This window comes from Pongo pygmaeus, chromosome 22 (genome assembly GCF_028885625.2).
Source record: "Pongo pygmaeus isolate AG05252 chromosome 22, NHGRI_mPonPyg2-v2.0_pri, whole genome shotgun sequence".
Taxonomy (NCBI): Eukaryota; Metazoa; Chordata; class Mammalia; order Primates; family Hominidae; genus Pongo; species Pongo pygmaeus.
In genome coordinates, this window is record NC_072395.2 from 40,854,306 (window position 1) to 40,864,608 (window position 10,303).

Below are 10,303 nucleotides of genomic sequence, written 5' to 3' on the forward strand. Positions count from 1 at the left end.
TCATTATATAAAACAATAAAATACAAATTCCTGGATGCATTTAGTTATTCAATCAAATAAGCATAAGTTAAGGTTTTGTTATATCCCTAGTGCATCCTAAATCTTTAGGCCAATGCGTAAACCATGTTTTCACAAAAACAGATGCCTCCCAGCACACAGGACAGCTACAGCTGCTCTGTAGCTCCACGTGGGACCGTCTTCTCTTTGCTTACCGGCCCATCCCCAGTTCCAAGAAAACATGAGCTTCTTAAAACAAAGTTGAAAATCTAGTGGCTTTCGAGTCAGCTGGCAGTGTTTCTGCATTTTTAAAGCAGGCTTGGATATCGGGGGCAGCTTAGTGTTCACTCTGTAACTGACCTCTCTCAGCCAAGTTCAGCGTGGTGTGAGTTATCAAACCTGACAGCCTTTTGGCAAGCCTTTGAAGGCTCTCAGGCCAGACTCCCTTCCAAGCTCAGCTGGGATCAATTAGGATAAATAATAGTTCTTGCAATTGTTAGTTTCTACCATGCTTTTTAAAAGTATTTAGTGTGCAATAATGCAATTTATGGCTTACCGGTACCATGCTATCCATTCAAAACAAAATAAGATCAAATCGAAAGGTTAAAATGTCCTGAGAGTTGCAGAACAATACGGTGAGGAAAAAGTACCAGAGAGGCCAATATTTTGACCATTCTTTTCCTCCACATTTATCTAAAACATAAGTAAACATAAATACAAAACTATAATATTTCTTCAAAATCTGGATTCTCACCCCAACAGCAATATTTTGACAGTCTGGTTAAAACATAAACCATAAATACACACACACACACACACGCACATACACAATCAAGGACTTTTAACTGCCCTCAGCAACCAAAGAGATCTGCTAGTAAACAATGCAGATTTTTACTTCTAGGATAAAAATGAATTTAAGCTCAAGCTACTGGTGAATAGCAAATGGAAGGTACTCTATAGAAGCTAACAGAACAATAGCAAATGATAATTTTCTATAGCAAGAGTAATGTCATATTCAATAATGCTAATGTTCTGGCTTCATGTGAACCAAGTTTTGCTTTTACTGGGTGTTTCTCTTCATGTGGCCCAGGGCAAGCAAGGTATTGCAACTATTTCATCTGAACTTTAAAACTTAACTGTTTGCGGCCGGGAGCGGTGGCTCACGCCTGTAATCTCAACACTTTGGGAGGCCGAGGCGGGTGGAATACGAGGTCAGGAGATTGAGACCATCCTAGCTAACACGGTGAAACCCCGTCTCTACTAAAAATAAAAAAAAAAATAGCCGGGGGTGGTGGCGGGAGCCTCTAGTCCCAGCTACTCGGGAGGCCGAGGCAGGAGAATGACGTGAATCCGGGAGGCGGAGCTTGCATCTCGCCACTGCACTCCAGCCTGGGCGACAGACGGAGACTCCGTCTCAAAAAAAAAACAAAAACAAAAAAAAACGTAACTGTTTGCAAGAGGTTTCTTTTTTGACCTCAGTTCTTCAGTTCCCACTGGAGTCATGAAACTATCATGTCACTTCTTTAATGTAGGTTTGACTTGGGTCTGTCATAAAATGTAACTTTTTGTTTTAAACAATTGTAAGTTAAAATGTTACTCTACATTTGCCTCGCAAGTGTTTTCTGCTTCACTTGGAATCTTCTATTTTGGCCTCACATGCTTAAATTTTTTACAAGCAAGATTTATTGTTAATAGGAATGGCTAGGTTTTTGTTTCCTTTTTCATTCGGAGATAAAAAGTTATTTGAAGTCCTATTATAGAAAACTTTTACATAAGTCACAAGAATTAAGATTTTTTTTCCAGGTAGATTTTCCCATTAAATGAATATCTCTGTTAATTTAGAATGATAGTCAAAAATGGTATGAATACTGTGAATAAAATAATTTAATAATGTTTACATCCAAACAGCCCCTTGAATGCAATTGATCATTGGCTCCTAAAGTCAGCTAGAGTACTCTTTCAGTAATGTCCCTGGTAACTGCTAAGGATACAGTAATGCTTAGATATGCATCTTTGCTCTTCCAAAGCTAACTACTATGCCTAGATGACTTATGTGCTCTCTCCAGCTCAACCTCTAAATTTACACAGTTGCTGGAATTGCGACTGAATTCCAAAACACAGTCCATTTTGTAGAGCGTATTTTAAAATGAGCACAATATATCATTTGGTTAAGTAATGCATAGAGTATTTCATTGTTCTTCAATATAAAGACTCTGACTATGGGGTGTGTGTGTTTGTGTGCGCACACATGTGCTTGTGCATGTATACACTATTAAATGACTCTGAAGAACATGGTGTAACATATGTTCAAATTATCTTACATATCTTTTTTTATTGCTGACTTGTAATTGAAAGCTAATGAAAAATATACTATCAAATTTAGGGTAGCAAAAATATATAATTCTGCTTAATTTAACAAATTTTTATAGCCTTAATATATGTTTTCACAGTTTGAAATATGGGAGACACAAAAGATAGAAGGCTTAGTTTCTAGTCGTAAGGGAATTTAGAATTTTCATGAAAATTTTCTATAGAAAAATAATAAAGAAGTAGCATTAAAAGATGGCTAATAATCCAAAGTGAGTGCTCACAAATAGCAGTTACCATAACAAGAAGAAGGAAGGGCTGATTACGGACTGACATATTTACAGAAGATCTCAATCACAAATGGATAATTGCCTCTCAATAATATAGACATGACTTTAGTGACAACATATTGTAGCATATTTTACTCCTGCAAATGATATTCATCAATTGTGTTATCTTGTTTATCTATACAATTTTTCTTATACTTATTTCAATAGAAATCAGTTATGCCCTGAGGAAAAGAATCTTTGATGACTCACTATGTCTATTTTGCACAGATTTTCTAAAGGCAAACACCAATAGAAACCACTCTATTGTTCAAGGCTAGGTCCAGAGTTTTGGGTTAGAAGTGTTTGTTTGTATTTTTGTCAGTTTGTTTTGCTTTTTACATAAATAACATTATTTTTAAATTAGGCATATTTTTCTTTCTTATTCTTTTTTTCTGTTAATGTTAACTTCAGTATTTTTAATTCATTCTTCAGTTTTTCTTCTATTTTTTATTTGGGGCTTAGTGTATAACTTTCAAATTTACATTTTTATATAAATGCAATTAATTTAATATTCTTTAAAAATCTTCTAGTATTTTAGCATTATCATTTTACTATTTAATGCTAATATATAAAACAAAATTAATAAAATTGTAAATCTATGATGTTACATCTTCTGTAATTTACTTTAAAATAGTTCAAAGTAAGCAGTGGCATGTGTATAGGTAGAAAAGTTAATTGCAATCTACAACCTAGAGCTTTTAGATCACACTTCAAGGATGTTCTCTGAAATCCACATTCTATAATTAGCTAACAAAAGCACATAAAATATTACTAACTTAATGTACACCAGCAGGTAGTCTGATAGTTTGTCTCCAAAGATGGCCCCAAAGGAGCCAGACTTCCAGATCCTGTGTAGTTTTTGCCCACGAAGAATGGTGAGATAATTCCGGACCTACACTTTAAGAAAGGCTGTTGATTTTTAATTTTGAGATCTTGGGAATGTTGAGCAGCCATGAAAGATGTCCAGTTACACCTGCTGGAGACACTGTGTGAGATACCCTAAGACCATGTATATTAGGGTTTTATAGAAGAACAGAACTAATAGGATAGATGTATACATGGATATATATATATATATATATACACACACACATGGATATATATATATACACACATGGATATATATATATATATACACACACACACAGGGGAGTTTATTGAGGAGTATTGACTCACATGATCACAAGGTGAGGTCTCACAATAGGCCATCTGCAAGCTGAGGAGCAAGGAAGCCAGTCCAAATCCCAAAGCTGAAGAACTTGCAGCCTGATGTTCCAGGGCAGGAAGCATCCAGCGCAGGAGAGAGATGTAGGCCAGAAGACTAAACCAGTCTAGTCTTTTCACATTCTTCTGCCTGCTTTTATTCTGGCCGTTACTGGCAGCTGATTAGATTGTGTCCACCCAGATTGAGGGTGGGTCTGTCTTTCCCAGTCCACTGACTCAAATGTTAATCTCCTTTGGCAACACCCTCCCACACACACCCGGGAACAATACTTTGCATCCTTCAATCCAATCAAGTTGACACTCAATATTAACCATCACACCATGTAACAAAGAGAAAGACACAGTTGTCTCCATGTTCCAGTTGAGCTTGTAATGACAGCCAATCCAGGCACTTTCTCAATGCAACTACATGAGAAATCCCAAGAGAAACAAGCAAAAAAAATGAAGCGCATTGAGAAGAACGGAAGACTTAGCAATAAAGAGACAAGTTAAAATAGGGGAAAAACAAACAAACGAAAACAAAGGAAACAAGCCATCGTTGGAGGCTGAATGCATTACTTTCTTAGCCTGATAAAACGTATCTGCAAAAAAAAAAACCTTATGATTAACATACTTAATGGTGAAAAAGCTCATTCTGCTTAAGATCAGAAACACGGCAATAATGTCCATTTTTAGCATTTTTATTCAGCACTGCACTAAAAGACTTGGCCAGTGGAAGAAGGTAAGAAAAAAATTAATCAAAACAATACATATTTGTTTGCAAATGGCATAATAATTTATATACACAATTTTAAATAATCTGCAAAATATATCTTACAACTCATAAGTAAATTTAATAAGATTACAGGTATGTGGTAAATATACAACAGTCATATATTTTAATATAATAATAATGAACAATTACAAAATGAGATATAAAGACACATCTCTTAAAACAGTACTGTACTGGGTTAAATTCTCCCCCAAATTCATGTCTTGTGAATGTGATCTTATTCAGAAATAGGGTTTTTTGCAGATGTAATCAAGTTAAAATATGGTCATGCTAGAGTAGGGCTCGACCTGATAAAAAGAAAGAAATCTGGATGGAGAGACACCAGCACAGGGAGGGAAAAATACCACGTGAATACGGAGGCTGAGATTGGAGGGATGAGTTGACAAGCCAAGGAAGACAAAGATTGCCAGGAAACAATAGAAGGCAGTAGAAATGTTATGTTGTTTAATTTTTAATTTTCTATTTTTATGGGTACGTAGTAGGCGTATGCATTTATCAGTACCTGAGATATTTTGATACAGACATACAATGTGTAATAATCACATCAGGGTAAATGGGGTACCCGTCACCTCAGGTACTTATCATTTTCCTTGTGTTACAAATATTTCAATTATACTGTTTTGGTTATTTTTAAATGTACGATAAATTATTGTTGGCCGTAGTTACCATGTTGTTGTGTCAACAGGTATTAACCCTATCAAACTGTATTTTTGTACCCATTAACCATCCATATTCCCCACTCCCACTATCCTTCCAAGCCTCTGGTAACCATCAATCTATTCTCCATCTCCATGAGTTCAATTGTTTTAATTTTTAGCTCTCGCAAAAAAGTGAGAATATATGAAGTTTGTCTTTCTGTGTATGGCTTATTTCACTTAACATAATGACCTCCAGTTCCATCCATGTTGTTGCAAATGACAGGATTTCATTCTTTCTATTGCTGAATAGTACTCCATTGTGTATTTGTACTGCATTTTATTTATCCATTCAACTCTTGATAACACTTAGGCTGCTTTCAAATTTTGGAAGCCAAAACAATTTTTGAGGAAATCAACCAGAGAACTGTCAAATTTATACGGAAATTCAAAGGACCTTCAATAGCCAAAATAATTTTTAAAAAGAAAAGATTTTGAGGGCTTACAGGATATGATTTTAAGATTATAAAGCTGTGTTATAAGACAATACAGCAAAGCATTAGAAAAAAGATGCAACAGGATATAACTGCATTAGTCCATTCCCTCACTACTGTAAAGAACTACCTGAAACTGGGTAATTTATAAAGAAAGGAGATTTCATTTGTTCACAGTTCCACAAGCTGTCTGGGAAGCATGTTTGGGGAGACCTCAGGAAACTTTCAATCATGACGGAAGGTGAAGGGCAAGCAGTCACGTCTTACATGGCCAGAGCAGGAGGAAGAGAGAGTGGGGAGGTGTTACACACTTTTGAACAACCAGATCTCATAACTCACTCACTGTCATAAAAACAACACCAAAGGGAAAATCTGTCCCCATGAACCAATCACTCCCCACCAGGCCCCACCTCCAACATTGGGGATTTCAATTTGACATGATTTGGGTGGGGACACAGACTCAAACTGTATCAACACCCAAATACATATAGTCAATTGCTTTTTTGAAAAAGTTCAAGGACATTTAATGGGGAAAAAATTATCTTCAATAAACTAGTGCTAGGACGACTGAACATCAGCCTAAAAGTTGTGTATCTATTCTTACCTCACCCCATCTACAAAATTAACTCAAAATGGATTATAGATTTAACACATGAGCTGAAATATAAACTTAACAAAAGAAAATGTAGGCATATATCTTTATCATCTTGTATAGCACTAGCCATGCGAGAAAAAAGAATAAATTGACCTTATATGGTACTTATATATTCAAATTTTACAAAAGAAAAATCTTAGCCGGGTGCGGTGGCTCATGCCTGTAATCCCAGCACTTTGGGAGGCCAAGGCGGGCAGATCACGAGGTCAGGAGATGGAGACCATGGTGAAACCCCATCTCTACTAAAAAAATACAAAATTTAGCCAGGCGTGGCGGCGGGCGCCTGTAGTTCCAGCTACTCGGGAGGCTGAGGCAAGAGAATGGCGTCAACCCAGGAGGCGGAGCTTGCAGTGAGCAGAGATCGCGCCACTGCACTCCAGCCTGGGAGACAGAGAGAGGCTCCGTCTAAAAACAAAAATAATAAAAAATAAAAATAAAAAACATGTTAATAATGAGAAAGTAAACTGTGATTTAGAAACTGGACAAAAAATTTGGACAACAATTTCATAAAAGAAGGTATGAAATAAGTAAATAAATATAAACATACACAATATAATTGGCTGTCAGGTATACAGAAATTATAACTAAAGTGAAATATTACTACACAAACAGAAAATCCCATCAAAACAACTTTTGATGATTTGACATATAACTTTTTTTACTTTAAAATGGTGCAAAAGCAATACACATTCAGTAGAAAGCAGTAGAAAACCCTCTTGGGATGTTGGACAGTGGCAGGGAGCTAAGGCTTCCAGTCAGCCACAAGATCACCAGAGTAAACAAGAGATACTCTACAGTTTGCTGTGTTGCCAGATGATTTTGCTCAAGTGTAGAATAATGTAAGTGTTGTGAGCCTGTTTAAGGTAGGCTAGGCTAAGCTATGATGTTTGATAGTTAAAGTGTATTAAAAATGCATTTTCAACTTGTGATATTTTCAACTTAACAATGGGTTTATTGGGGCATAACCCCATCGTGAGTCAGGGAGCATCTAGTACTAAAATGGCTAAAAATAAGACCAACAATATCAGGTGTTAGAACGTAGAGCGACAGGAAAACACCACCAAATAACTATCTGAAACTGGGTAATTTATAAAGAAAAGTTACTTATAACTCATAAACTGCTGATACATATAAAATATATAAAATGAAACAACTAATTTGCAAAAGACATTGTGGTATAATCACACAACCCTAGTTGGAAATAAAAGATATGAATTACTGATACCCCAAATGACACAGATAAATCTCAAAAGCACCACGCTGAACAAAAGGAGTCAGACACAAGAGCACCCATTTATTTGAATCCATTTACATGACATCTAGGACAGGCAGAACACCAGTCGACAATGACTGAATTCATATCCATTGGTGCCTGTGTTGAGGACTGGGGAAGATTGTCTACAGAAGAGCATAAAGGAACACTTTGAGAAGATAAAAATGATCTAATTTTCAATTGTGGTAGTTACATTGATATGTACAGTTAGCAAAATTTATCAAACTGTACTCTTAATGTGGTCATTTAATTATATGTAAATAATACCTCAATAAAAGTCAATTTCTTTCAAAAATACCACAAAAAGATACCACCAACAGGGAATAGAATGACTAAAATTGGTTAAAGATTTACCATAAGTCCTTTCTGTTGGAGATTATGTGCAGTAACAAGAAAGTTTTGTATATTTTGAATGAAGGTATAAATAGCACAGCTACTTTGGAAAACAATTGTTCTATTTAAAACAGTTTACATAATGTTAAAAATAAAAATATCACATGACTCAGTAATATCATTCTGATAAGAGAAATAAAAATGTATCTATCATAAGATCTGTACAAAAATGTTCATAACATTTCAAATATCCCCAAACTGAACACCCTAAATGTCCATTAACAGCTGAAGAGATAAAGAAATTATACTATATTCATATAATGGAATATTACTAAACTATAAGAAAAACTCCTGATATATGCAACTGATGCATAGATGAATCTTAAAACATTATGCTTAGGAAAAGGAGCCAAACACACAAGCATACAAATTAAATGATTCATATATATATAAAACTCTAAAACATAAAAACTAAACTTTAACAATAAAAATCATATCAAATCCATACAAAAACCTACATATGAATGTTTATACCAGTTTTGTTATATTTTATTTTGTTTTTGAGACAGGATCTCACTCTGTCACCCAGACCAAAGTGTGGTGGTGCGATCTCAGCTCACTGCAGCCTTAACCTCCCGAGCTCATGCGATCCTCCCACCTCAGCCTCCCAAGTAGCTAGGACTACAGGTGTGCGCCACCACGCCCAGCTAATTTTCATATTTTTTTGTAGCCACGGGGTTTTGTCAGGCTGCTCTCAAACTCCTGAGCTCAAGTGATCTGCCCACCTCAGCCTCCCAACATGCTGGGATTACAGGTTGAGTCACCACACCCTGACACAGTTTTATTTTTAATTGTCAAAACTAGGAAACAACCAAGATTTCCTTCAGTGGAGGAACGGAAAAATAAACAATGGTATATCCAGACAATGAACTATTATTCAACTTAGGGGAAAGAAGAAGCTATCAAGCAAAAAATAAAAAATAAATGGAGGAAGCTTAATGCATATTACTAAGTGAAAAAATCCTATCTGAAAATACTATTAATACATGCTGTATCACTCCAAATATACAACACTCTGAAAAAAAAAAAAGCAAAACTATGGTGCAGTAAAAAGATCTGTGCCAGGGATAAGGAGAGAAAAGAGATGAATAAAAAGAGATGAATAAGCAGAACACAGACTTTTGTGGCAGTTAAACTACTCTAAGCGATACTTCAATGGTAGATACATCTCCCTATATATTTGTCAAAAGCCATATAATATATAAACCAAGAGTGAACCCTAATGTAAACTCGGAATTTGGATGATAATGATTTGTCAAGTTAGATGCATCAATTGTAATAAATGTACCACAGTGGTGGGTTATATTGATAATGGAAGAAGCTATGCTTATTTGGGGACAGGGGATATGAGAGAACTCCCTGTACTTACTGCTTAATATCGTTGTGAAACTAAAACTGTTAAAAAAAAAAAAAAAGTCTATTTAAAAGGGGAAAAATCATCTTAAGGTTGCCTGACAGAAAGCATTAGTCTTTTTTACGGAGTCATGAATGACACTTTTGGGATTATGGGAATGTTCTAAATGATCAGGGTGGTGGTTACATGAGTGCATATATTTTTTAAAATTTAAGCAACCATACACTCAAAATGGATGAATTTTAATTACACTTCAATAAGCTTGATTAAAAATAATTTCAAAGGCGTATTTTAGCAGAGGGGGGCATTAGGTAGACTTGGTAATTGTTGACTTAGAAAAAAAAGATATATTTGGAAACAGCAAGAATAGGAAGTTCACAAGCTGTTCGTGGTATTGGCAGCACTCTTATCCCCAATTAATGACCCTCCCTTACGCATGCACTTTGGGCTATATCTTTCTTTAAATTTTCATCTTTTGTGGGTACATAGTAGGTGTACATATTTATGGGAGACATGAAATATTTTGATATAGGCATACAATGCGTAATAATCCCATCAAGTTAAATGGGAGTATCCGACACCTCAAGGACCTATCCTTTCTTTGTGTTACAAAGAGTCCCGTTATACTCTGTTAGTTATTTTAAAATGTACGACAAATTATTGTTGACTGTATTTGAATGAGATCTTTGGGCCATATCTTTGTAGTGCTCGTCCACTTCATTTGACCCATGTTAAGACAGTCAGTGTAATGTAAAGCTGAGGTTTGCATTACATTTCTGCTCTGGCATTCTTATTTGGCTGCACTTACTCACTGCAATGACTCTGCACTCAACAAAAAGAAATTCATTAGGCTGGAATTCTGTATAGAAG